Raw genomic sequence first — 25082 nt, forward strand, 5'->3', positions numbered from 1 at the left:
ACTGTCCCGTGTTTTCTCTGACTTCCTGCAGACTGTTCTGTGTTTTCTCTAACTTCTTGCAGAATGTTCTGTGTTTTCATTGAGTTCATGCAGACTGTCCCATATTTTCACTGAGGTCCGGCAGATTGTTCTGTGTTTTCACGAGGTCCTGCAGACTGTCTTATGTTTTCACTGAGTTCCTGCAGACTGTCTGTGTTTTTACTGAGTTCCTGCAGACTGTCCTGTGTTTTCACAAAGTTTCTGCAGACTGTCACGTGTTTTCACTGACTTCCTGCAGACTGCCGTGTGTTTTCGCTGAGTTTCTGGAGACCGTCACGTGTTTTCTCTGATATCCTGCAGACATTCTGTGTTTTCACTGAGTTCCTGCAGACTATCCCGTGTTTTCTCTGACTTCCTGCAGACTGCCGTGTGTATTCACTGAGTTCCTGCAGACTGTCCTGTGTTTTCACTGAGCTCCTGCAGACTGTCCCGTGTTTTCACTGAGTGTCTGGAGACGGTCACGTGTTTCCTCTGACTTCCTGCAGACTGTTCTGTGTTTTCACTGAGTTCTTGCAGACTATCCCCGTGTTCTCTCTGACTTCCTGCAGACTGCCGTGTGTTTTCACTGAGATCCTGCAGACTGTCCCGTGTTTTCTCTGACTTCCTGCAGACTGCCGTGTGTTTTCACTGAGTTCCTGCAGACTGCCCTGTGTTTTCACTGAGTTCCTGCAGACTGTGCCATGTTTTCTCTGACTTCCTGCAGACTGTTCTGTGTTTTCACTGAGTTCCTGCAGACTGTCTGTGTTTTCACTGAGTTCCAGCAGACTGTCCTGTGTTTTCACTGAGTTCCTGCAGACTGTCCCGTGTTTTCACTGAGTTCCTGCAGACTGTCCCGTGTTTTCACTGAGTTTCTGGAGACCGTCATGTGTTTCCTCAGACTTCCTGCAGACTGTTCTGTGTTTTCACTGAGTTCTGGCGGACTATCCCCGTGTTCTCTCTGACTTCCTGCAGGCTGCCGTGTGTTTTCACTGAGATTCTGCAGACTGTCCCGTGTTTTCACTGAGTTCCTGCAGACTATCCCATGTTTTCTCCGACTTCCTGCAGACTGCCGTGTGTTTTCACTGAGTACCTGCAGGCTGTCCTGTGTTTTCACTGAGTTCCGGCAGAATATCCCGTGTTTTCACTGAGTTTCTGCAGACTGTCCCGTATTTTCTCTGACTTCCTGCAGTCTCTCCTGTGTTTTAACGGAGTTCCTGCAGACTGTCCCGTGTTTTCACTGAATTCCTGCAGACCGTCCCGTGTTTTCACTGAGTTTCTGCAGACTGTCACGTGTTTTCTCTGACTTCCTGCAGACTACTCTGTATTTTCACTGAGTTCCTGTAGACTGTCCTGTGTTTTCACTGTTCCTGCAGAAAGTCCCGTGTTTTCACTGAGTTTCTGCAGACTGTCCCGTGTTTTGTCTTACTTCCTGCAGACCGTCCCCTGTTTTCTCTGATTTTCTGCAGACTGTTCTGTGTTTTCACAGAGCTGCTGCAGACTGTCCCGTGTTTTCACTGAGTTTCTGGAGACCGTCACGTGTTTCCTCTGACCTCCTGCAGACTGTTCTGTGTTTTCACTGATTTCTTGCAGACTATCCCCGTGTTCTCTCTGACTTCCTGCAGACTGCCGTGTGTTTTCACTGAGATTCTGCAGACTGTCCCGTGTTTTCACTGAGTTCCTGCAGACTGCCGTGTGTTTTCACTGAGTTTCTGCAGACTGTCACGTGTTTTCTCTGACTTCCTGCAGACTACTCTGTATTTTCACTGAGTTCCTGTAGACTGTCCTGTGTTTTCACTGAGTTCCTGCAGACTGTCCCGTGTTTTCTCTACTTCCTGCAGACTGTTCTGTGTTTTCACTGAGTTACTGCAGACTGACCTGTGTTTTCACTGAGTTCCTGCAGACTGTGCCATGCTTTCTCTGACTCCTGCAGACTGTTCTGTGTTTTCACTGAGTTCCAGCAGACTGTCCTGTGTTTTCACTGAGTTCCTGCAGACTGACCCGTGATTTCACTGAGTTCCTGTACCCTGTCCCGTATTTTCACTGTTCCTGCAGACTGTCCTGTGTTTTCACAGAGTTCCTGCAGACTGTCTGTGTTTTGACTGAGTTCCTGCAGACTGTCCCATGTTTTCACTGAGTTCGTACAGACTGTCCTATGTTTTCACTGAGTTCCAGCAGACTGTCCGGTGTTTTCACGGAGTTCCTGCAGAGTATCCCGTGTATACACTGAGTTCCTGCGGACTGTCTTGTGTTTTCTCTGAGTTTCTGGAGACCGTCACGTGTTTTCTCTGATATCCTGCAGACTGTCCTCTGTTTTCACTGAGCTCCTGCAGACTGTCCCGTGTTTTCACTGAGTTTCTGGAGACCGTCACGTGTTTCCTCTGACCTCCTGCAGACTGTTCTGTGTTTTCACTGATTTCTTGCAGACTATCCCGCGTTCTGTCTGACTTCCTGCAGACTACAGTGTGTTTTCACTGAGTTCCTGCAGACTGTCCCGTGTTCTATCTGACTTCCTGCAGACTGCCGTGTGTTTTCACTGAGCTCCTGCAGACTGCCCTGTGTTTTCACTGAGTTCCTGCAGACTGTGCCATGTTTTCTCTGACTTCCTGCAGACTGTTCTGTGTTTCACTGAGTTCCAGCAGACTGTGCCATGTTTTCTCTGAATACCATGCAGACTGTTCTGTGTTTTCGCTGAGTTCCAGCAGACTGTTCTGTGTTTTCACTGAGTTCCTGCAGACTGTCTGTGTTTTCACTGAGTTCCTGCAGACTGCCCGTGTTTTCACTGAGTTCCTGCAGACTATCCCATGTTTTCTCTGACTTCCTGCAGACTGCCGTGTGTTTTCAGTGAGTTCCTGCAGACTGTCCTGTGTTTTCACTGAGCTCCTGCAGAATGTCCCGTGTTTTCGCTGAGTTTCTGGAGACCGTCACGTGTTTTCTCTGATACCCTGCAGACATTCTGTGTTTTCACTGAGTTCCTGCAGACTATCCCGTGTTTTCTCTGACTTCCTGCAGACTGCCGTGTGTATTCACTGAGTTCCTGCAGACTGTACTGTGTTTCACTGATTTCCTGCAGACTGTCCCGTGTTTTCTCTGACTTCCTGCAGACTGTTCTGTGTTTTCTCTAACTTCCTGCAGAATGTTCTGTGTTTTCATTGAGTTCATGCAGACTGTCCCATATTTTCACTGAGGTCCGGCAGATTGTTCTGTGTTTTCACGAGGTCCTGCAGACTGTCTTATGTTTTCACTGAGTTCCTGCAGACTGTCTGTGTTTTCACTGAGTTCCTGCAGACTGTCCTGTGTTTTCACAAAGTTTCTGCAGACTGTCACGTGTTTTCTCTGACTTCCTGCACACATTCTGTCTTTTCACAGAGTTCCTGTGGACTGTCCCGTGTTTTCTCAGACCTCCGGCAGACTGTTCTGTGTTTTCACTGAGTACCTGCAGGCTGTCCTGTGTTTTCACTGAGTTCCGGTAGAATATCAACTGTTTTCACTGAGTTTCTGCAGACTGTCCCGTATTTTCTCTGACTTCCTGCAGTCTGTCCTGTGTTTTAACGGAGTTCCTGCAGACTGTCCCGTGTTTTCACTAAATTCCTGCAGACCGGCCCGTGTTTTCACTGAGTTTCTTCAGACTGTCACGTGTTTTCTCTGACTTCCTGCAGACTGTTCTGTGTTTTCACTGAGTTCCAGCAGACTGCCCTCTGTTTTCACTGAGTTCCTGCAGACTGTGCCATGTTTTCTCTGACTCCTGCAGACTGTTCTGTGTTTTCACTGAGTTCCAGCAGACTGTCCTGTGTTTTCACTGAATTCCTGCAGACTGACCCGTGATTTCACTGAGTTCCTGTACCCTGTCCCGTGTTTTCACTGTTCCTGCAGACTGTCCCGTGTTTTCACTGAGTTCCTGCAGACTGTCCTGTGTTTTCACAGAGTTCCTGCAGACTGTCTGTGTTTTCACTGAGTTCCAGCAGACTGCCCTGTGTTTTCACTGAGTTCCTGCAGACTGTGCCATGTTTTCTCTGACTCCTGCAGACTGGTTTGTGTTTTCACTGAGTTCCAGCAGACTGTCCTGTGTTTTCACTGAATTCCTGCAGACTGACCCGTGATTTCACTGAGTTCCTGTACCCTGTCTCGTGTTTTCACTGTTCCTGCAGACTGTCCCGTGTTTTCACTGAGTTCCTGCAGACTGTGCCATGTTTTCTCTGACTCCTGCAGACTGGTTTGTGTTTTCACTGAGTTCCAGCAGACTGTCCTGTGTTTTCACTGAATTCCTGCAGACTGACCCGTGATTTCACTGAGTTCCTGCAGACTGTCCTGTGTTTTCACAGAGTTTCTGCAGACTGTCTGTGTTTTCACTGAGTTCCAGCAGACTGCCCTGTGTTTTCACTGAGTTCCTGCAGACTGTGCCATGTTTTCTCTGACTCCTGCAGACTGGTTTGTGTTTTCACTGAGTTCCAGCAGACTGTCCTGTGTTTTCACTGAATTCCTGCAGACTGACCCGTGATTTCACTGAGTTCCTGTACCCTGTCCCGTGTTTTCACTGTTCCTGCAGACTGTCCCGTGTTTTCACTGAGTTCCTGCAGACTGTCACGTGTTTTCACTGAGTTCGTACAGACTGTCCTGTGTTTTCACTGAGTTCCAGCAGACTGTCCGGTGTTTTCACGGAGTTCCTGCAGAGTATCCCGTGTATTCACTGAGTTCCTGCGGACTGTCTTGTGTTTTCTCTGAGTTTCTGGAGACCGTCACGTGTTTTCTCTGATATCCTGCAGACATTCTGTGCTTTCACTGAGTTCCTGCAGACTATAACGTGTTTTCTCTGACTTCCTGCAGACTGCGGTGTGTTTTCACTGAGTTCCTGCAGACTGTCCTGTGTTTTCACTGAGCTCCTGCAGACTGTCCCGTGTTTTTACTGAGTTTCTGGAGACCGTCACGTGTTTCCTCTGACCTCCTACATACTGTTCTGTGTTTTCACTGATTTCTTGCAGACTATCCCGCGTTCTCTCTGACTTCCTGCAGACTGCCGTGTGTTTTCACTGAGTTCCTGCAGACTGTCCCGTGTTTTCTCTGACTTCCTGCAGACTGCCGTGTGTTTTCACTGAGCTCCTGCAGACTGCCCTGTGTTTTCACTGAGTTCCTGCAGACTGTGCTATGTTTTCTCTGACTTCCTGCAGACTGTTCTGTGTTTTCACTGAGTTCCAGCAGACTGTCCTGTGTTTTCACTGAGTTCCTGCAGACTGTCCCGTGTTTTCACTGAGTTTCTGGAGACCGTCACGTGTTTCCTCTGACTTCCTGCAGACTGTTCTGTGTTTTCACTGAGTTCTTGCAGGCTATCCCCGTGTTCTCTCTGACTTCCTGCAGACTGCCGTGTGTTTTCACTGAGATCCTGCAGACTGTCCCGTGTTTTCTCTGACTTCCTGCAGACTGTCCCGTGTTTTCACTGAGTTTCTGGAGACCGTCACGTGTTTCCTCTGACTTCCTGCAGACTGTTCTGTGTTTTCACTGAGTTCTTGCAGACTATCCCCGTGTTCTCTCTGACTTCCTGCAGACTGCAGTGTGTTTTCACTGAGATCCTGCAGACTGTCCCGTGTTTCTCTGACTTCCTGCAGACTGCCTTGTGTTTTCACTGAGTTCCTGCAGACTGTTCCGTGTTTTCACTGAGATCTGCAGACTTTCCAGTGTTTTCACTGAGTTCCAGCAGACTGTCCTGTGTTTTCACGGAGTTCCTGCAGAGTGTCCTGTGTTTTCACTGAGCTCCTGCAGAATGTCCCGTGTTTTCGCTGAGTTTCTGGAGACCGTCACGTGTTTTCTCTGATATCCTGCAGACATTCTGTGTTTTCACTGAGCTCCTGCAGACTATCCCGTGTTTTCTCTGACTTCCTGCAGACTGCCGTGTGTTTTCACTGAGCTCCTGCAGACTGTCCTGTGTTTTCACTGAGCTCCTGCAGACTGTCCCGTGTTTTCACTGAGTTTCTAGAGACCGTCACGTGTTTCCTCTGACTTCCTGCAGACTGTTATGTGTTTTCACTGATTTCTTGCAGACTATCCCGTGTTCTCTCTGACTTCCTGCAGACTGCCGTGTGTTTTCACTGAGTTCCTGCAGACTGTCCCGTGTTTTCTCTTACTTCCTGCAGACTGCCGTGTGTTTTCACTGAGCTCCTGCAGACTGCCCTGTGTTTTCACTGAGTTCCTGCAGACTGTGCCATGTTTTCTCTGAATACCATGCAGACTGTTCTGTGTTTTCACTGAGTTCCTGCAGACTGTCTGTGTTTTCACTGAGTTCCAGCAGACTGTCCTGTGTTTTCACTGAGTTCCTGCAGACTGTCCCGTGTTTTCACTGAGTTCCTGCCGACTGTCCTGTGTTTTCACTGTGCTCCTGCAGACTGTCCCGTGTTTTCACTGAGTTTCTGGAGACCGTCACGTGTTTCCTCTGACTTCCTGCAGACTGTTCTGTGTTTTCACTGAGTTCTTGCAGACTATCCCCGTGTTCTCTCTGACTTCCTGCAGACTGCCGTGTGTTTTCACTGAGATTCTGCAGACTGTCCCGTGTTTTCTCTGACTTCCTGCAGACTGCCTTGTGTTTTCACTGAGATTCTGCAGACTGTCCCGGGTTTTCTCTGACTTCCTGCAGACTGCCGTGTGTTTTCAGTGAGTTCCAGCAGACTGTGCCATGTTTTCTCTGAATACCATGCAGACTGTTCTGTGTTTTCACTGAATTCCAGCAGACTCTCCTGTGTTTTCACTGAGTTCCTGCAGACTGTCTGTGTTTTCACTGAGTTCCTGCAGACTGTCTGTGTTTTCACTGAGTTCCAGCAGACTGTCCTGTGTTTTCACGGAGTTCCTGCAGACTGTCCCGTGTATTCACTGAGTTCCTGCAGACTGTCATGTGTTTTCTCTGACTTCCTGCAGACTGCTCTGTGTTTTCACTGAGTTTCTGCAGACTGTCCCGTGTTTTGTCTGACTTCCTGCAGACTGTCCCATGTTTTCCCTGAGGTTCAGCAGACTGTCCTGTGTTTTACCTGAGTTCCTGCAGACTGTCCCGTGTTTTCACTGAGTTTCTGAAGACCGTCACCTCTTTCCTCTGATTTCCTGCAGACATTCTGTGTTTTCACTAAGTTCCCGCAGACCGTCCCGTGTTTTCTCTGACTTCCTGCAGACTGTTCTGTGTTTTCGCTGAGACCTGCAGACTATCCAGTGTTTTCACTGCGTTCCTGCAGATTGTCAAGTGTTTTCACTGAGTTTCTGCAGACTGTCCCATGTTTTCTCTGACTTCCTGCAGACTGCTGTGTGTTTTCACTGAGTTCCTGCAGACTGTCCCCTGTTTTCTCTGACTTCCTGCAGACTGTTCTGTGTTTTCACTGAGTTCTTGCAGACTATCCCGTGTTCTCTCTGACTTCCTGCAGACTGCCGTGTGTTTTCACTGAGATCCTACAGACTGTCCCGTGTTTTCTCTGACTGCCTGCAGACTGTTCTGTGTTTTCACTGAGTTCCAGCAGACTGCCCTGTGTTTTCAGTGAGTTCCTGCGGACTGTGCCATGTTTTCTCTGACTTCCTGCAGACTGTTCTGTGTTTTCACTGAGTTCCAGCAGACTGTACTGTGTTTTCACTGAGTTCCTGCAGACTGACCCGTGTTTTCACTGAGTTTGTGGAGACCGTCACGTGTTTTCTCTGACTTCCTGCAGACTGCCGTCTGTTTTCACTGAGATCCTGCAGACTGTCCCGTGTTTTCTCTAACTTCCTGCAGAATATTCTGTGTTTTCATTGAGTTCATGCAGACTGTCCCGTATTTTCACTGAGGTCCGGCAGATTGTTCTGTGTTTTCACGAGGTCCTGCAGACTGTCTTATGTTTTCACTGAGTTCCTGCAGACTGTCTGTGTTTTCACTGAGTTCCTGCAGACTGTCCTGTGTTTTCACAAAGTTTCTGCAGACTGTCACGTGTTTTCACTGACTTCCTGCAGACTGCCCCATGTTTTCACTGAGTTCCTACAGACTGTTGTGTGTTTTCACTAAGTTCCTGCAGACTGTACCGCTTTTTTACTAAGTTTCTGCAAACCGTCACGTGTTTTCTCTGACTTCCTGCACACATTCTGTCTTTTCACAGAGTTCCTGCGGACTGTCCCGTGTTTTCTCAGACCTCCGGCAGACTGTTCTGTGTTTTCACTCAGTTCCGGCAGAATATCCCGTGTTTTCACTGAGTTTCTGCAGACTGTCCCGTATTTTCTCTGACTTCCTGCAGTCTGTCTTGTGTTTTAACGGAGTTCCTGCAGACTGTCCCGTGTTTTCACTGAATTCCTGCAGACCGTCCCGTGTTTTCACTGAGTTTCTGCAGACTGTCACGTGTTTTCTCCGACTTCCTGCAGACTACTCTGTATTTTCACTGAGTTCCTGTAGACTGTCCTGTGTTTTCACTGTTCCTGCAGAAAGTCCCGTGTTTTCACTGAGTTTCTGCAGACTGTCCCGTGTTTTGTCTTACTTCCTGCAGACCGTCCCCTGTTTTCTCTGATTTTCTGCAGACTGTTCTGTGTTTTCACAGAGCTCCTGCAGACTGTCCTTGTTTTCACTGAGTTCCTGCTGACTGTCCCGTGTTTTCTCTACTTCCTGCAGACTGTTCTGTGTTTTCACTGAGTTACAGCAGACTGCCCTGTGTTTTCACTGAGTTCCTGCAGACTGTGCCATGCTTTCTCTGACTCCTGCAGACTGTTCTGTGTTTTCACTGAGTTCCAGCAGACTGTCCTGTGTTTTCACTGAATTCCTGCAGACTGACCCGTGATTTCACTGAGTTCCTGTACCCTGTCCCGTGTTTTCACTGTTCCTGCAGACTGTCCTGTGTTTTCACAGAGTTCCTGCAGACTGTCTGTGTTTTGACTGAGTTCCTGCAGACTGTCCCGTGTTTTCACTGAGTTCGTACAGACTGTCCTATGTTTTCACTGAGTTCCAGCAGACTGTCCGGTGTTTTCACGGAGTTCCTGCAGATTTCCCGTGTATACACTGAGTTCCTGCGGACTGTCTTGTGTTTTCTCTGATATCCTGCAGACTGTCCTGTGTTTTCACTGAGCTCCTGCAGACTGTCCCGTGTTTTCACTGAGTTTCTGGAGACCGTCACGTGTTTCCTCTGACCTTCTGCAGACTGTTCTGTGTTTTCACTGATTTCTTGCAGACTATCCCGCGTTCTGTCTGACTTCCTGCAGTCTGCCGTGTGTTTTCACTGAGTTCCTGCAGACTGTCCCGTGTTCTCTCTGACTTCCTGCAGACTGCCGTGTGTTTTCACTGAGCTCCTGCAGACTGCCCTGTGTTTTCACTGAGTTCCTGCAGACTGTGCCATGTTTTCTCTGACTTCCTGCAGACGGTTCTGTGTTTTCACTGAGTTCCAGCAGACTTTGCCATGTTTTCTCTGAATACCATGCAGACTGTTCTGTGTTTTCACTGAGTTCCAGCAGACTGTTCTGTGTTTTCACTGAGATCCTGCAGACTGTCTGTGTTTTCACTCAGTTCCTGCAGACTGCCCGTGTTTTCACTGAGTTCCTGCGGACTGTCTTGTGTTTTCTCTGACTTCCTGCAGACGGTTCTGTGTTTTCACTGAGTTCCAGCAGACTGTGCCATGTTTTCTCTGAATACCATGCAGACTGTTCTGTGTTTTCACTGAGTTCCAGCAGACTGTTCTGTGTTTTCACTGAGATCCTGCAGACTGTCTGTGTTTTCACTCAGTTCCTGCAGACTGCCCGTGTTTTCACTGAGTTCCTGCGGACTGTCTTGTGTTTTCTCTGAGTTTCTGGAGACCGTCACGTGTTTTCTCTGATATCCTGCAGACTGTCCTGTGTTTTCACTGAGTTCCTGCAGACTGTCCCGTGTTTTCACTGAGTGTCTGGAGACGGTCACGTGTTTCCTCTGACTTCCTGCAGACTGTTCTGTGTTTTCACTGAGTTCTTGCAGACTATCCCCGTGTTCTCTCTGACTTCCTGCAGACTGCCGTGTGTTTTCACTGAGATCCTGCAGACTGTCCCGTGTTTTCTCTGACTTCCTGCAGACTGCCGTGTGTTTTCACTGAGTTCCTGCAGACTGTTCTGTGTTTTCACTGAGTTCCTGCAGACTGTGCCATGTTTTCTCTGACTTCCTGCAGACTGTTCTGTGTTTTCACTGAGTTCCTGCAGACTGTCTGTGTTTTCACTGAGTTCCAGCAGACTGTCCTGTGTTTTCACTGAGTTCCTGCAGACTGTCCCGTGTTTTCACTGAGTTCCTGCAGACTATCCCATGTTTTCTCTGACTTCCTGCAGACTGCCGTGTGTTTTCACTGAGTTCCTGCAGACTGTCCTGTGTTTTCACTGAGTGGCTGCAGAATGTCCCGTGTTTTCGCTGAGTTTCTGGAGACCGTCACGTGTTTTCTCTGATATCCTGCAGACATTCTGTGTTTTCACTGAGTTCCTGCAGACTATCCCGTGTTTTCTCTGACTTCCTGCAGAATGCCGTGTGTTTTCACTGCGTCCTGCAGACTGTCCCGTGTTTTCACTGAGTTTCTGGAGACCGTCATGTGTTTCCTCAGACTTCCTGCAGACTGTTCTGTGTTTTCACTGAGTTCTGGCGGACTATCCCCGTGTTCTCTCTGACTTCCTGCAGACTGCCGTGTGTTTTCACTGAGATTCTGCAGACTGCCCCGTGTTTTCACTGAGTTCCTGCAAACTATCCCATGTTTTCTCCGACTTCCTGCAGACTGCCGTGTGTTTTCACTGAGTTCCTGCAGACTGTCCCGTGTTTTCACTGAGTTCGTACAGACTGTCCTATGTTTTCACTGAGTTCCAGCAGACTGTCCGGTGTTTTCACGGAGTTCCTGCAGATTTCCCGTGTATACACTGAGTTCCTGCGGACTGTCTTGTGTTTTCTCTGATATCCTGCAGACTGTCCTGTGTTTTCACTGAGCTCCTGCAGACTGTCCCGTGTTTTCACTGAGTTTCTGGAGACCGTCACGTGTTTCCTCTGACCTTCTGCAGACTGTTCTGTGTTTTCACTGATTTCTTGCAGACTATCCCGCGTTCTGTCTGACTTCCTGCAGTCTGCCGTGTGTTTTCACTGAGTTCCTGCAGACTGTCCCGTGTTCTCTCTGACTTCCTGCAGACTGCCGTGTGTTTTCACTGAGCTCCTGCAGACTGCCCTGTGTTTTCACTGAGTTCCTGCAGACTGTGCCATGTTTTCTCTGACTTCCTGCAGACGGTTCTGTGTTTTCACTGAGTTCCAGCAGACTGTGCCATGTTTTCTCTGAATACCATGCAGACTGTTCTGTGTTTTCACTGAGTTCCAGCAGACTGTTCTGTGTTTTCACTGAGATCCTGCAGACTGTCTGTGTTTTCACTCAGTTCCTGCAGACTGCCCGTGTTTTCACTGAGTTCCTGCGGACTGTCTTGTGTTTTCTCTGAGTTTCTGGAGACCGTCACGTGTTTTCTCTGATATCCTGCAGACTGTCCTGTGTTTTCACTGAGTTCCTGCAGACTGTCCCGTGTTTTCACTGAGTGTCTGGAGACGGTCACGTGTTTCCTCTGACTTCCTGCAGACTGTTCTGTGTTTTCACTGAGTTCTTGCAGACTATCCCCGTGTTCTCTCTGACTTCCTGCAGACTGCCTTGTGTTTTCACTGAGATCCTGCAGACTGTCCCGTGTTTTCTCTGACTTCCTGCAGACTGCCGTGTGTTTTCACTGAGTTCCTGCAGACTGTTCTGTGTTTTCACTGAGTTCCTGCAGACTGTGCCATGTTTTCTCTGACTTCCTGCAGACTGTTCTGTGTTTTCACTGAGTTCCTGCAGACTGTCTGTGTTTTCACTGAGTTCCAGCAGACTGTCCTGTGTTTTCACTGAGTTCCTGCAGACTGTCCCGTGTTTTCACTGAGTTCCTGCAGACTATGCCATGTTTTCTCTGACTTCCTGCAGACTGCCGTGTGTTTTCACTGAGTTCCTGCAGACTGTCCTGTGTTTTCACTGAGTGGCTGCAGAATGTCCCGTGTTTTCGCTGAGTTTCTGGAGACCGTCACGTGTTTTCTCTGATATCCTGCAGACATTCTGTGTTTTCACTGAGTTCCTGCAGACTATCCCGTGTTTTCTCTGACTTCCTGCAGAATGCCGTGTGTTTTCACTGAGTTCCTGCAGACTGTCCTGTGTTTTCACTGTGCTCCTGCAGACTGTCCCGTGTTTTCACTGAGTTTCTGGAGACCGTCATGTGTTTCCTCAGACTTCCTGCAGACTGTTCTGTGTTTTCACTGAGTTCTGGCGGACTATCCCCGTGTTCTCTCTGACTTCCTGCAGACTGCCGTGTGTTTTCACTGAGATTCTGCAGACTGCCCCGTGTTTTCACTGAGTTCCTGCAAACTATCCCATGTTTTCTCCGACTTCCTGCAGACTGCCGTGTGTTTTCACTGAGTTCCTGCAGACTGTCCTGTGTTTTCACTGAGCTCCTGCAGACTGTACCGTGTTTTCACTGAGTGTCTGGAGACGGTCACGTGTTTCCTCTGACTTCCTGCAGACTGTTCTGTGTTTTCACTGAGTTCTTGCAGACTATCCCCGTGTTCTCTCTGACTTCCTGCAGACTGCCGTGTGTTTTCACTGAGATCCTGCAGACTGTCCCGTGTTTTCTCTGACTTCCTGCAGACTGCCGTGTGTTTTCACTGAGTTCCTGCAGACTGCCCTGTGTTTTCACTGAGTTCCTGCAGACTGTGCCATGTTTTCTCTGACTTCCTGCAGACTGTTCTGTGTTTTCACTGAGTTCCTGCAGACTGTCTGTGTTTTCACTGAGTTCCAGCAGACTGTCCTGTGTTTTCACTGAGTTCCTGCAGACTGTCCCGTGTTTTCACTGAGTTCCTGCAGACTATCCCATGTTTTCTCTGACTTCCTGCAGACTGCCGTGTGTTTTCACTGAGTTCCTGCAGACTGTCCTGTGTTTTCACTGAGTGGCTGCAGAATGTCCCGTGTTTTCGCTGAGTTTCTGGAGACCGTCACGTGTTTTCTCTGATATCCTGCAGACATTCTGTGTTTTCACTGAGTTCCTGCAGACTATCCCGTGTTTTCTCTGACTTCCTGCAGAATGCCGTGTGTTTTCACTGAGTTCCTGCAGACTGTCCTGTGTTTTCACTGTGCTCCTGCAGACTGTCCCGTGTTTTCACTGAGTTTCTGGAGACCGTCATGTGTTTCCTCAGACTTCCTGCAGACTGTTCTGTGTTTTCACTGAGTTCTGGCGGACTATCCCCGTGTTCTCTCTGACTTCCTGCAGACTGCCGTGTGTTTTCACTGAGATTCTGCAGACTGCCCCGTGTTTTCACTGAGTTCCTGCAGACTATCCCATGTTTTCTCCGACTTCCTGCAGACTGCCGTGTGTTTTCACTGAGTTCCTGCAGACTGTCCTGTGTTTTCACTGTTACTGCAGAAAGTCCCGTGTTTTCACTGAGTTTCTGCAGACTGTCCCGTGTTTTGTCTTACTTCCTGCAGACCGTCCCCTGTTTTCTCTGATTTTCTGCAGACTGTTCTGTGTTTTCACAGAGCTCCTGCAGACTGTCCTGTGTTTTCACTGAGTTCCTGCAGACTGTCCCGTGTTTTCTCTACTTCCTGCAGACTGTTCTGTGTTTTCACTGAGTTACAGCAGACTGCCCTGTGTTTTCACTGAGTTCCTGCAGACTGTGCCATGCTTTCTCTGACTCCTGCAGACTGTTCTGTGTTTTCACTGAGTTCCAGCAGACTGTCCTGTGTTTTCACTGAATTCCTGCAGACTGACCCGTGATTTCACTGAGTTCCTGTACCCTGTCCCGTGTTTTCACTGTTCCTGCAGACTGTCCTGTGTTTTCACAGAGTTCCTGCAGACTGTCTGTGTTTTGACTGAGTTCCTGCAGACTGTCCCGTGTTTTCACTGAGTTCGTACAGACTGTCCTATGTTTTCACTGAGTTCCAGCAGACTGTCCCGTGTTTTCTCTACTTCCTGCAGACTGTTCTGTGTTTTCACTGAGTTACAGCAGACTGCCCTGTGTTTTCACTGAGTTCCTGCAGACTGTGCCATCCTTTCTCTGACTCCTGCAGACTGTTCTGTGTTTTCACTGAGTTCCAGCAGACTGTGCCATGTTTTCTCTGACTTCCTGCAGACGGTTCTGTGTTTTCACTGAGTTCCAGCAGATTGTGCCATGTTTTCTCTGAATACCATGCAGACTGTTCTGTGTTTTCACTGAGTTCCAGCAGACTGTTCTGTGTTTTCTCTGACTTCCTGCAGACGGTTCTGTGTTTTCACTGAGTTCCAGCAGACTGTGCCATGTTTTCTCTGAATACCATGCAGACTGTTCTGTGTTTTCACTGAGTTCCAGCAGACTGTTCTGTGTTTTCACTGAGTTCCTGCAGACTGTCTGTGTTTTCACTCAGTTCCTGCAGACTGCCCGTGTTTTCACTGAGTTCCTGCGGACTGTCTTGTGTTTTCTCTGAGTTTCTGGAGACCGTCACGTGTTTTCTCTGATATCCTGCAGACTGTCCTGTGTTTTCACTGAGTTCCTGGAGACTGTCCCGTGTTTTCACTGAGTGTCTGGAGACGGTCACGTGTTTCCTCTGACTTCCTGCAGACTGTTCTGTGTTTTCACTGAGTTCTTGCAGACTATCCCCGTGTTCTCTCTGACTTCCTGCAGACTGCCGTGTGTTTTCACTGAGATCCTGCAGACTGTCCCGTGTTTTCTCTGACTTCCTGCAGACTGCCGTGTGTTTTCACTGAGTTCCTGCAGACTGCCCTGTGTTTTCACTGAGTTCCTGCAGACTGTGCCATGTTTTCTCTGACTTCCTGCAGACTGTTCTGTGTTTTCACTGAGTTCCTGCAGACTGTCTGTGTTTTCACTGAGTTCCAGCAGACTGTCCTGTGTTTTCACTGAGTTCCTGCAGACTGTCCCGTGTTTTCACTGAGTTCCTGCAGACTATCCCATGTTTTCTCTGACTTCCTGCAGACTGCCGTGTGTTTTCACTGAGTTCCTGCAGACTGTCCTGTGTTTTCACTGAGTGGCTGCAGAATGTCCCGTGTTTTCGCTGAGTTTCTGGAGACCGTCACGTGTTTTCTCTGATATCCTGCAGACATTCTGTGTTTTCACTGAGTTCCTGCAGACTACCCCGTGTTTTCTCTGACTTCCTGCAGAATGCCGTGTGTTTTCACTGAGTTCCTGCAGACTGTCCTGTGTTTTCACTGTGCTCCTGCAGACTGTCCCGTGTTTTCACTGAGTTTCTGGAGACCGTCATGTGTTTCCTCAGACTTCCTGCAGACTGTTCTGTGTTTTCACTGAGTTCTGGCGGACTATCCCCGTGTTCTCTCTGACCTCCTGCAGGCTGCCGTGTGTTTTCACTGAGATTCTGCAGACTGTCCCGTGTTTTCACTGAGTTCCTGCAGACTATCCCATGTTTTCTCCGACTTCCTGCAGACTGCCGTGTGTTTTCACTGAGTACCTGCAGGCTGTCCTGTGTTTTCACTGAGTTTCTGCAGACTGTCACGTGTTTTCTCTGACTTCCTGCAGACTACTCTGTATTTTCACTGAGTTCCTGTAGACTGTCCTGTGTTTTCACTGTTCCTGCAGAAAGTCCCGTGTTTTCACTGAGTTTCTGCAGACTGTCCCGTGTTTTGTCTTAGTTCCTGCAGACCGTCCCCTGTTTTCTCTGATTTTCTGCAGACTGTTCTGTGTTTTCACAGAGCTGCTGCAGACTGTCCCGTGTTTTCACTGAGTTTCTGGAGACCGTCACGTGTTTCCTCTGACCTCCTGCAGACTGTTCTGTGTTTTCACTGATTTCTTGCAGACTATCCCAGTGTTCTCTCTGACTTCCTGCAGACTGCCGTGTGTTTTCACTGAGATTCTGCAGACTGTCCCGTGTTTTCACTGAGTTCCTGCAGACTATCCCATGTTTTCACTGAGTTCGTACAGACTGTCCCGTGTTTTCACTGAGTTTCTGCAGACTGTCCCGTGTTTTGTCTTACTTCCTGCAGACCGTCCCCTGTTTTCTCTGATTTTCTGCAGACTGTTCTGTGTTTTCACAGAGCTCCTGCAGACTGTCCTGTGTTTTCACTGAGTTCCTGCAGACAGTCCCGTGTTTTCTCTACTTCCTGCAGACTGTTCTGTGTTTTCACTGAGTTACAGCAGACTGCCCTGTGTTTTCACTGAGTTCCTGCAGACTGTGCCATGCTTTCTCTGACTCCTGCAGACTGTTCTGTGTTTTCACTGAGTTCCAGCAGACTGTCCTGTGTTTTCACTGAATTCCTGCAGACTGACCCGTGATTTCACTGAGTTCCTGTACCCTGTCCCGTGTTTTCACTGTTCCTGCAGACTGTCCTGTGTTTTCACAGAGTTCCTGCAGACTGTCTGTGTTTTGACTGAGTTCCTGCAGACTGTCCCGTGTTTTCACTGAGTTCGTACAGACTGTCCTATGTTTTCACTGAGTTCCAGCAGACTGTCCGGTGATTTCACGGAGTTCCTGCAGAGTATCCCGTGTATACACTGAGTTCCTGCGGACTGTCTTGTGTTTTCTCTGAGTTTCTGGAGACCGTCACGTGTTTTCTCTGATATCCTGCAGACTGTCCTGTGTTTTCACTGAGCTCCTGCAGACTGTCCCGTGTTTTCACTGAGTTTCTGGAGACCGTCACGTGTTTCCTCTGACCTCCTGCAGACTGTTCTGTGTTTTCACTGATTTCTTGCAGACTATCCCGCGTTCTGTCTGACTTCCTGCAGACTGCCGTGTGTTTTCACTGAGTTCCTGCAGACTGTCCCGTGTTCTCTCTGACTTCCTGCAGACTGCCGTGTGTTTTCACTGAGCTCCTGCAGACTGCCCTGTGTTTTCACTGAGTTCCTGCAGACTGTGCCATGTTTTCTCTGACTTCCTGCAGACGGTTCTGTGTTTTCACTGAGTTCCAGCAGACTGTGCCATGTTTTCTCTGAATACCATGCAGACTGTTCTGTGTTTTCACTGAGTTCCAGCAGACTGTTCTGTGTTTTCACTGAGTTCCTGCAGACTGTCTGTGTTTTCACTGAGTTCCTGCAGACTGCCCGTGTTTTCACTGAGTTCCTGCAGACTATCCCATGTTTTCTCTGACTTCCTGCAGACTGCCGTGTGTTTTCAGTGAGTTCCTGCAGACTGTCCCGTGTTTTCACTGAGTGTCTGGAGACGGTCAAGTGTTTCCTCTGACTTCCTGCAGACTGTTCTGTGTTTTCACTGAGTTCTTGCAGACTATCCCCTTGTTCTCTCTGACTTCCTGCAGACTGCCGTGTGTTTTCACTGAGATCCTGCAGACTGTCCCGTGTTTTCTCTGACTTCCTGCAGACTGCCGTGTGTTTTCACTGAGTTCCTGCAGACTGCCCTGTGTTTTCACTGAGTTCCTGCAGACTGTGCCATGTTTTCTCTGACTTCCTGCAGACTGTTCTGTGTTTTCACTGAGTTCCTGCAGACTGTCTGTGTTTTCACTGAGTTCCAGCAGACTGTCCTGTGTTTTCACTGAGTTCCTGCAGACTGTCCCGTGTTTTCACTGAGTTCCTGCAGACTATCCCATGTTTTCTCTGACTTCCTGCAGACTGCCGTGTGTTTTCACTGAGTTCCTGCAGACTGTCCTGTGTTTTCACTGAGTGGCTGCAGAATGTCCCGTGTTTTCGCTGAGTTTCTGGAGACCGTAACGTGTTTTCTCTGATATCCTGCAGACATTCTGTGTTTTCACTGAGTTCCTGCAGACTATCCCGTGTTTTCTCTGACTTCCTGCAGACTGCCGTGTGTTTTCACTGAGTTCCTGCAGACTGTCCTGTGTTTTCACTGTGCTCCTGCAGACTGTCCCGTGTTTTCACTGAGTTTCTGGAGACCGTCATGTGTTTCCTCAGACTTCCTGCAGACTGTTCTGTGTTTTCACTGAGTTCTGGCGGACTATCCCCGTGTTCTCTCTGACTTCCTGCAGACTGCCGTGTGTTTTCACTGAGATTCTGCAGACTGTCCCGTGTTTTCACTGAGTTCCTGCAGACTGTCCCGTGTTCTCTCTGACTTCCTGCAGACTGCCGTGTGTTTTCATTGAGCTCCTGCAGACTGCCCTGTGTTTTCACTGAGTTCCTGCAGACTGTGCCATGTTTTCTCTGACTCCCTGCAGACGGTTCTGTGTTTACACTGAGTTCCAGCAGACTGTGCCATGTTTTCTCTGAATACCATGCAGACTGTTCTGTGTTTTCACTGAGTTCCAGCAGACTGTTCTGTGTTTTCACTGAGTTCCTGCAGACTGTCTGTGTTTTCACTGAGTTCCTGCAGACTGCCCGTGTTTTCACTGAGTTCCTGCAGACTATCCCATGTTTTCTCTGACTTCCTGCAGACTGCCGTGTGTTTTCAGTGAGTTCCTGCAGACTGTCCCGTGTTTTCACTGAGTGTCTGGAGACGGTCACGTGTTTCCTCTGACTTCCTGCAGACTGTTCTGTGTTTTCACTGAGTTCTTGCAGACTATCCCCTTGTTCTCTCTGACTTCCTGCAGACTGCCGTGTGTTTTCACTGAGATCCTGCAGACTGTCCCGTGTTTTCTCTGACTTCCTGCAGACTGCCGTGTGTTTTCACTGAGTTCCTGCAGACTGCCCTGTGTTTTCACTGAGTTCCTGCAGACTGTGCCATGTTTTCTCTGACTTCCTGCAGACTGTTCTGTGTTTTCACTGAGTTCCTGCAGACTGTCTGTGTTTTCACTGAGTTCCAGCAGACTGTCCTGTGTTTTCACTGAGTTCCTGCAGACTGTCCCGTGTTTTCACTGAGTTCCTGCAGACTATCCCATGTTTTCTCTGACTTCCTGCAGACTGCCGTGTGTTTTCACTGAGTTCCTGCAGACTGTCCTGTGTTTTCACTGAGTGGCTGCAGAATGTCCCGTGTTTTCGCTGAGTTTCTGGAGACCGTCACGTGTTTTCTCTGATATCCTGCAGACATTCTGTGTTTTCACTGAGTTCCTGCAGACTATCCCGTGTTTTCTCTGACTTCCTGCAGAATGCCGTGTGTTTTCACTGAGTTCCTGCAGACTGTCCTGTGTTTTCACTGTGCTCCTGCAGACTGTCCCGTGTTTTCACTGAGTTTCTGGAGACCGTCATGTGTTTCCTCAGACTTCCTGCAGACTGTTCTGTGTTTTCACTGAGTTCTGGCGGACTATCCCCGTGTTCTCTCTGACTTCCTGCAGACTGCCGTGTGTTTTCACTGAGATTCTGCAGACTGTCCCGTGTTTTCACTGAGTTCCTGCAGACTATCCCATGTTTTCTCCGACTTCCTGCAGACTGCCGTGTGTTTTCACTGAGATCCTGCAGACTGTCCCGTGTTTTCTCTGACTTCCTGCAGACTGCCGTGTGTTTTCACTGAGTTCCTGCAGACTGCCCTGTGTTTTCACTGAGTTCCTGCAGACTGTGCCATGTTTTCTCTGACTTCCTGCAGACTGTTCTGTGTTTTCACTGAGTTCCTGCAGACTGTCTGTGTTTTCACTGAGTTCCAGCAGACTGTCCTGTGTTTTCACTGAGTTCCTGCAGACTGTCCCGTGTTTTCACTGAGTTCCTGCAGACTATCCCATGTTTTCTCTGACTTCCTGCAGACTGCCGTGTGTTTTCACTGAGTTCCTGCAGACTGTCCTGTGTTTTCACTGAGTGGCTGCAGAATGTCCCGTGTTTTCGCTGAGTTTCTGGAGACCGTCACGTGTTTTCTCTGATATCCTGCAGACATTCTGTGTTTTCACTGAGTTCCTGCAGACTATCCCGTGTTTTCTCTGACTTCCTGCATACTGCCGTGTGTTTTCACTGAGTTCCTGCAGACTGTCCTGTGTTTTCACTGTGCTCCTGCAGACTGTCCCGTGTTTTCACTGAGTTTCTGGAGACCGTCACGTGTTTCCTCAGACTTCCTGCAGACTGTTCTGTGTTTTCACTGAGTTCTGGCGGACTATCCCCGTGTTCTCTCTGACTTCCTGCAGACTGCCGTGTGTTTTCACTGAGATTCTGCAGACTGTCCCGTGTTTTCACTGAGTTCCTGCAGACTATCCCATGTTTTCTCCGACTTCCTGCAGACTGCCGTGTGTTTTCACTGAGTTCCTGCAGACTGTCCTGTGTTTTCACTGAGCTCCTGCGGAATGTCCCGTGTTTTCGCTGAGTTTCTGGAGACCGTCACGTGTTTTCTCTGATATCCTGTAGACATTCTCCGTTTTCACTGAGTTCCTGCAGACTGTCCTGTGTTTTCACTGAGCTCCTGAGGACTGTCCCGTGTTTTCACTGAGTTTCTGGAGACCGTCACGTGTTTCCTCTGACTTCCTGCAGACTGTTCTGTGTTTTCACTGAGTTCTTGCAGACTATCCCCGTGTTCTCTCTGACTTCCTGCAGACTGCCGTGTGTTTTCACTGAGTTCCTGCAGACTGCTCTGTGTTTTCACTGAGTTCCTGCAGACTGTGCCATGTTTTCTCTGACTTCCTGCAGACTGTTCTGTATTTTCACTGAGTTCCAGCAGACTGTGCCATGTTTTCTCTGAATACCATGCAGACTGTTCTGTGTTTTCACTGAGTTCCAGCAGACTGTCCTGTGTTTTCACTGAGTTCCTGCAGACTGTTTGTGTTTTCACTGAGTTCCTGCAGACTCTCCCGTGTTTTCACTGAGTTCCTGCAGACTATCCCATGTTTTCTCCGACTTCCTGCAGACTGCCGTGTGTTTTCACTGAGTTCCTGCAGAATGTCCCGTGTTTTCGCTGAGTTTCTGGAGACGGTCACGTGTTTTCTCTGATATCCTGCAGACATTCTGTGTTTTCACTGAGTTCTTGCAGACTATCCCCGTGTTCTCTCTGACTTCCTGCAGACTGCCGTGTGTTTTCACTGAGTTGCTGCAGACTGTCCTGTGTTTTCACTGAGCTCCTGAGGACTGTCCCGTGTTTTCACTGAGTTTCTGGAAACCGTCACGTGTTTCCTCTGACTTCCTGCAGACTGTTCTGTGTTTTCACTGAGTTCTTGCAGACTATCCCGTGTTCTCTCTGACTTCCGGCAGACTGCCGTGTGTTTTCACTGAGATCCTGCAGACTGTCCCGTGTTTTCTCTGACTTCCTGCAGACTGTTCTGTGTTTTCACTGAGTTCCAGCAGACTGCCCTGTGTTTTCACTGAGTTGTTGCAGACTATCCCGTGTTCTCTCTGACTTCCTGCAGATTACCGTGTGTTTTCACTGAGATCCTGCAGACTGTCCCGTGTTTTCTCTGACTTCCTGCAGACTGTTCTGTGTTTTCACAGAGTTCCTGCAGACTGTCCTGTGTTTACACTGAGTTCCTGCAGATGGTCCCGTGTTTTCACTGACTTCCTGCAGACTGTTCTGTGTTTTCACTGAGTTCCAGCAGACTGCCCTGTGTTTTCACTGAGTTCCTGGAGACTGTGCCATGTTATCTCTGACTTCCTGCAGACTGTTCTGTGTTTTCACTGAGTTCCAGCAGACTGTCCTTTGTTTTCACTGAATTCCTGCAGATTGTCCCGTGTTTTCACTGAGTTCCTGAAGACTGTCCTGTGTTTTCACAGAGTTCCTGCAGACTGTCTGTGTTTTCACTGAGTTCCTGCAGAATGTCCAGTGTTTTCACTGCCTTCCAGCAGACTGTCCCATGTTTTCACTGAGTTCGTACAGACTGTCCTTTGTTTTCACTGAGTTCCAGCAGACTATCCTGTGTTTTCACGGAGTTCCTGCAGAGTGCCCCGTGTATTCACTGAGTTCCTGCGGACTGTCTTGTGTTTTCTCTGAGTTTCTGGAGACCGTCACGTGTTTTCTCTGATATCCTGCAGACATTCTGTGTTTTCACTGAGTTCCTGCAGACTATCCCGTGTATTTTCTGACTTCCTGCAGACTGCCGTGTGTTTTCACTGAGTTCTTGCAGACTATCCCGTGTTCTCTCTGACTTCCTGCAGACTGCCGTGTGTTTTCACTGAGATCCTGCAGACTGTCCCGTGTTTTCTCTAACTTCTTGCAGACTGCTCTGTGTTTTCACAGATTTCCTGCAGTCTGTCTTGTGTTTTCTCTGAGTTTCTGGAGACCGTCACGTGTTTTCTCTGATATCCTGCAGACATTCTGTGTTTTCACTGAGTTCCTGCAGACTATCCCGTGTTTTCTCTGACTTCCTGCAGAATGCCGTGTGTTTTCACTGAGTTCCTGCAGACTGTCCTGTGTTTTCACTGTGCTCCTGCAGACTGTCCCGTGTTTTCACTGAGTTTCTGGAGACCGTCATGTGTTTCCTCAGACTTCCTGCAGACTGTTCTGTGTTTTCACTGAGTTCTGGCGGACTGTCCCCGTGTTCTCTCTGACTTCCTGCAGACTGCCGTGTGTTTTCACTGAGATTCTGCAGACTGTCCCGTGTTTTCACTGAGTTCCTGCAGACTATCCCATGTTTTCTCCGACTTCCTGCAGACTGCCGTGTGTTTTCACTGAGTTCCTGCAGACTGTCCTGTGTTTTCACTGAGCTCCTGCAGACTGTACCGTGTTTTCACAGAGTGTCTGGAGACGGTCACGTGTTTCCTCTGACTTCCTGCAGACTGTTCTGTGTTTTCACTGAGTTCTTGCAGACTATCCCCGTGTTCTCTCTGACTTCCTGCAGACTGCCGTGTGTTTTCACTGAGATCCTGCAGACTGTCCCGTGTTTTCTCTGACTTCCTGCAGACTGCCGTGTTTTCACTGAGTTCCTGCAGACTGCCCTGTGTTTTCACTGATTTCCTGCAGACTGTGCCATGTTTTCTCTGACTTCCTGCAGACTGTTCTGTGTTTTCACTGAGTTCCTGCAGACTGTCTGTGTTTTCACTGAGTTCCAGCAGACTGTCCTGTGTTTTCACTGAGTTCCTGCAGACTGTCCCGTGTTTTCACTGAGTTCCTGCAGACTATCCCATGTTTTCTCTGACTTCCTGCAGACTGCCGTGTGTTTTCACTGAGTTCCTGCAGACTGTCCTGTGTTTTCACTGAGTGGCTGCAGAATGTCCCGTGTTTTCGCTGAGTTTCTGGAGACCGTCACGTGTTTTCTCTGATATCCTGCAGACATTCTGTGTTTTCACTGAGTTCCTGCAGACTATCCCGTGTTTTCTCTGACTTCCTGCAGACTGCCGTGTGTTTTCACTGAGTTCCTGCAGACTGTCCTGTGTTTTCACTGTGCTCCTGCAGACTGTCCCGTGTTTTCCCTGTGTTTCTGGAGACCGTCATGTGTTTCCTCAGACTTCCTGCAGACTGTTCTGTGTTTTCACTGAGTTCTGGCGGACTATCCCCGTGTTCTCTCTGACTTCCTGCAGACTGCCGTGTGTTTTCACTGAGATTCTGCAGACTGTCCCGTGTTTTCACTGAGTTCCTGCAGACTATCCCATGTTTTCTCCGACTTCCTGCAGACTGCCGTGTGTTTTCACTGAGTTCCTGTAGACTGTCCTGTGTTTTCACTGTTCCTGCAGAAAGTCCCGTGTTTTCACTGAGTTTCTGCAGACTGTCCCGTGTTTTGTCTTACTTCCTGCAGACCGTCCCCTGTTTTCTCTGATTTTCTGCAGACTGTTCTGTGTTTTCACAGAGCTCCTGCAGACTGTCCTGTGTTTTCACTGAGTTTCTGCAGACTGTCCCGTGTTTTCTCTACTTCCTGCAGACTGTTCTGTGTTTTCACTGAGTTACAGCAGACTGCCCTGTGTTTTCACAGAGTTCCTGCAGACTGTGCCATGCTTTCTCTGACTCCTGCAGACTGTTCTGTGTTTTCACTGAGTTCCAGCAGACTGTCCTGTGTTTTCACTGAATTCCTGCAGACTGACCCGTGATTTCACTGAGTTCCTGTACCCTGTCCCGTGTTTTCACTGTTCCTGCAGACTGTCCTGTGTTTTCACAGAGTTCCTGCAGACTGTCTGTGTTTTGACTGAGTTCCTGCAGACTGTCCCGTGTTTTCACTGAGTTCGTACAGACTGTCCTATGTTTTCACTGAGTTCCAGCAGACTGTCCCGTGTTTTCTCTACTTCCTGCAGACTGTTCTGTGTTTTCACTGAGTTACAGCAGACTGCCCTGTGTTTTCACTGAGTTCCTGCAGACTGTGCCATGCTTTCTCTGACTCCTGCAGACTGTTCTGTGTTTTCACTGAGTTCCAGCAGACTGTCCTGTGTTTTCACTGAATTCCTGCAGACTGACCCGTGATTTCACTGAGTTCCTGTACCCTGTCCCGTGTTTTCACTGTTCCTGCAGACTGTCCTGTGTTTTCACAGAGTTCCTGCAGACTGTCTGTGTTTTGACTGAGTTCCTGCAGACTGTCCCGTGTTTTCACTGAGTTCGTACAGACTGTCCTATGTTTTCACTGAGTTCCAGCAGACTGTCCGGTGTTTTCACGGAGTTCCTGCAGACTGTCCTGTGTTTTCACTGAGCTCCTGCAGACTGTCCCGTGTTTTCACTGAGTTTCTGGAGACCGTCACGTGTTTCCTCTGACCTCCTGCAGACTGTTCTGTGTTTTCACTGATTTCTTGCAGACTATCCCGCGTTCTGTCTGACTTCCTGCAGACTGCCGTGTGTTTTCACTGAGTTCCTGCAGACTGTCCCGTGTTCTCTCTGACTTCCTGCAGACTGCCGTGTGTTTTCACTGAGCTCCTGCAGACTGCCCTGTGTTTTCACTGAGTTCCTGCAGACTGTGCCATGTTTTCTCTGACTTCCTGCAGACGGTTCTGTGTTTTCACTGAGTTCCAGCAGACTGTGCCATGTTTTCTCTGAATACCATGCAGACTGTTCTGTGTTTTCACTGAGTTCCAGCAGACTGTTCTGTGTTTTCACTGAGTTCCTGCAGACTGTCTGTGTTTTCACTGAGTTCCTGCAGACTGCCCGTGTTTTCACTGAGTTCCTGCAGACTATCCCATGTTTTCTCTGACTTCCTGTAGACTGCCGTGTGTTTTCAGTGAGTTCCTGCAGACTGTCCCGTGTTTTCACTGAGTGTCTGGAGACGGTCACGTGTTTCCTCTGACTTCCTGCAGACTGTTCTGTGTTTTCACTGAGTTCTTGCAGACTATCCCCGTGTTCTCTCTGACTTCCTGCAGACTGCCGTGTGTTTTCACTGAGATCCTGCAGACTGTCCCGTGTTTTCTCTGACTTCCTGCAGACTGCCGTGTGTTTTCACTGAGT

This window comes from Mobula birostris, chromosome 11, assembly GCF_030028105.1.
Source record: "Mobula birostris isolate sMobBir1 chromosome 11, sMobBir1.hap1, whole genome shotgun sequence".
In the NCBI taxonomy this organism is placed as follows: Eukaryota; Metazoa; Chordata; class Chondrichthyes; order Myliobatiformes; family Myliobatidae; genus Mobula; species Mobula birostris.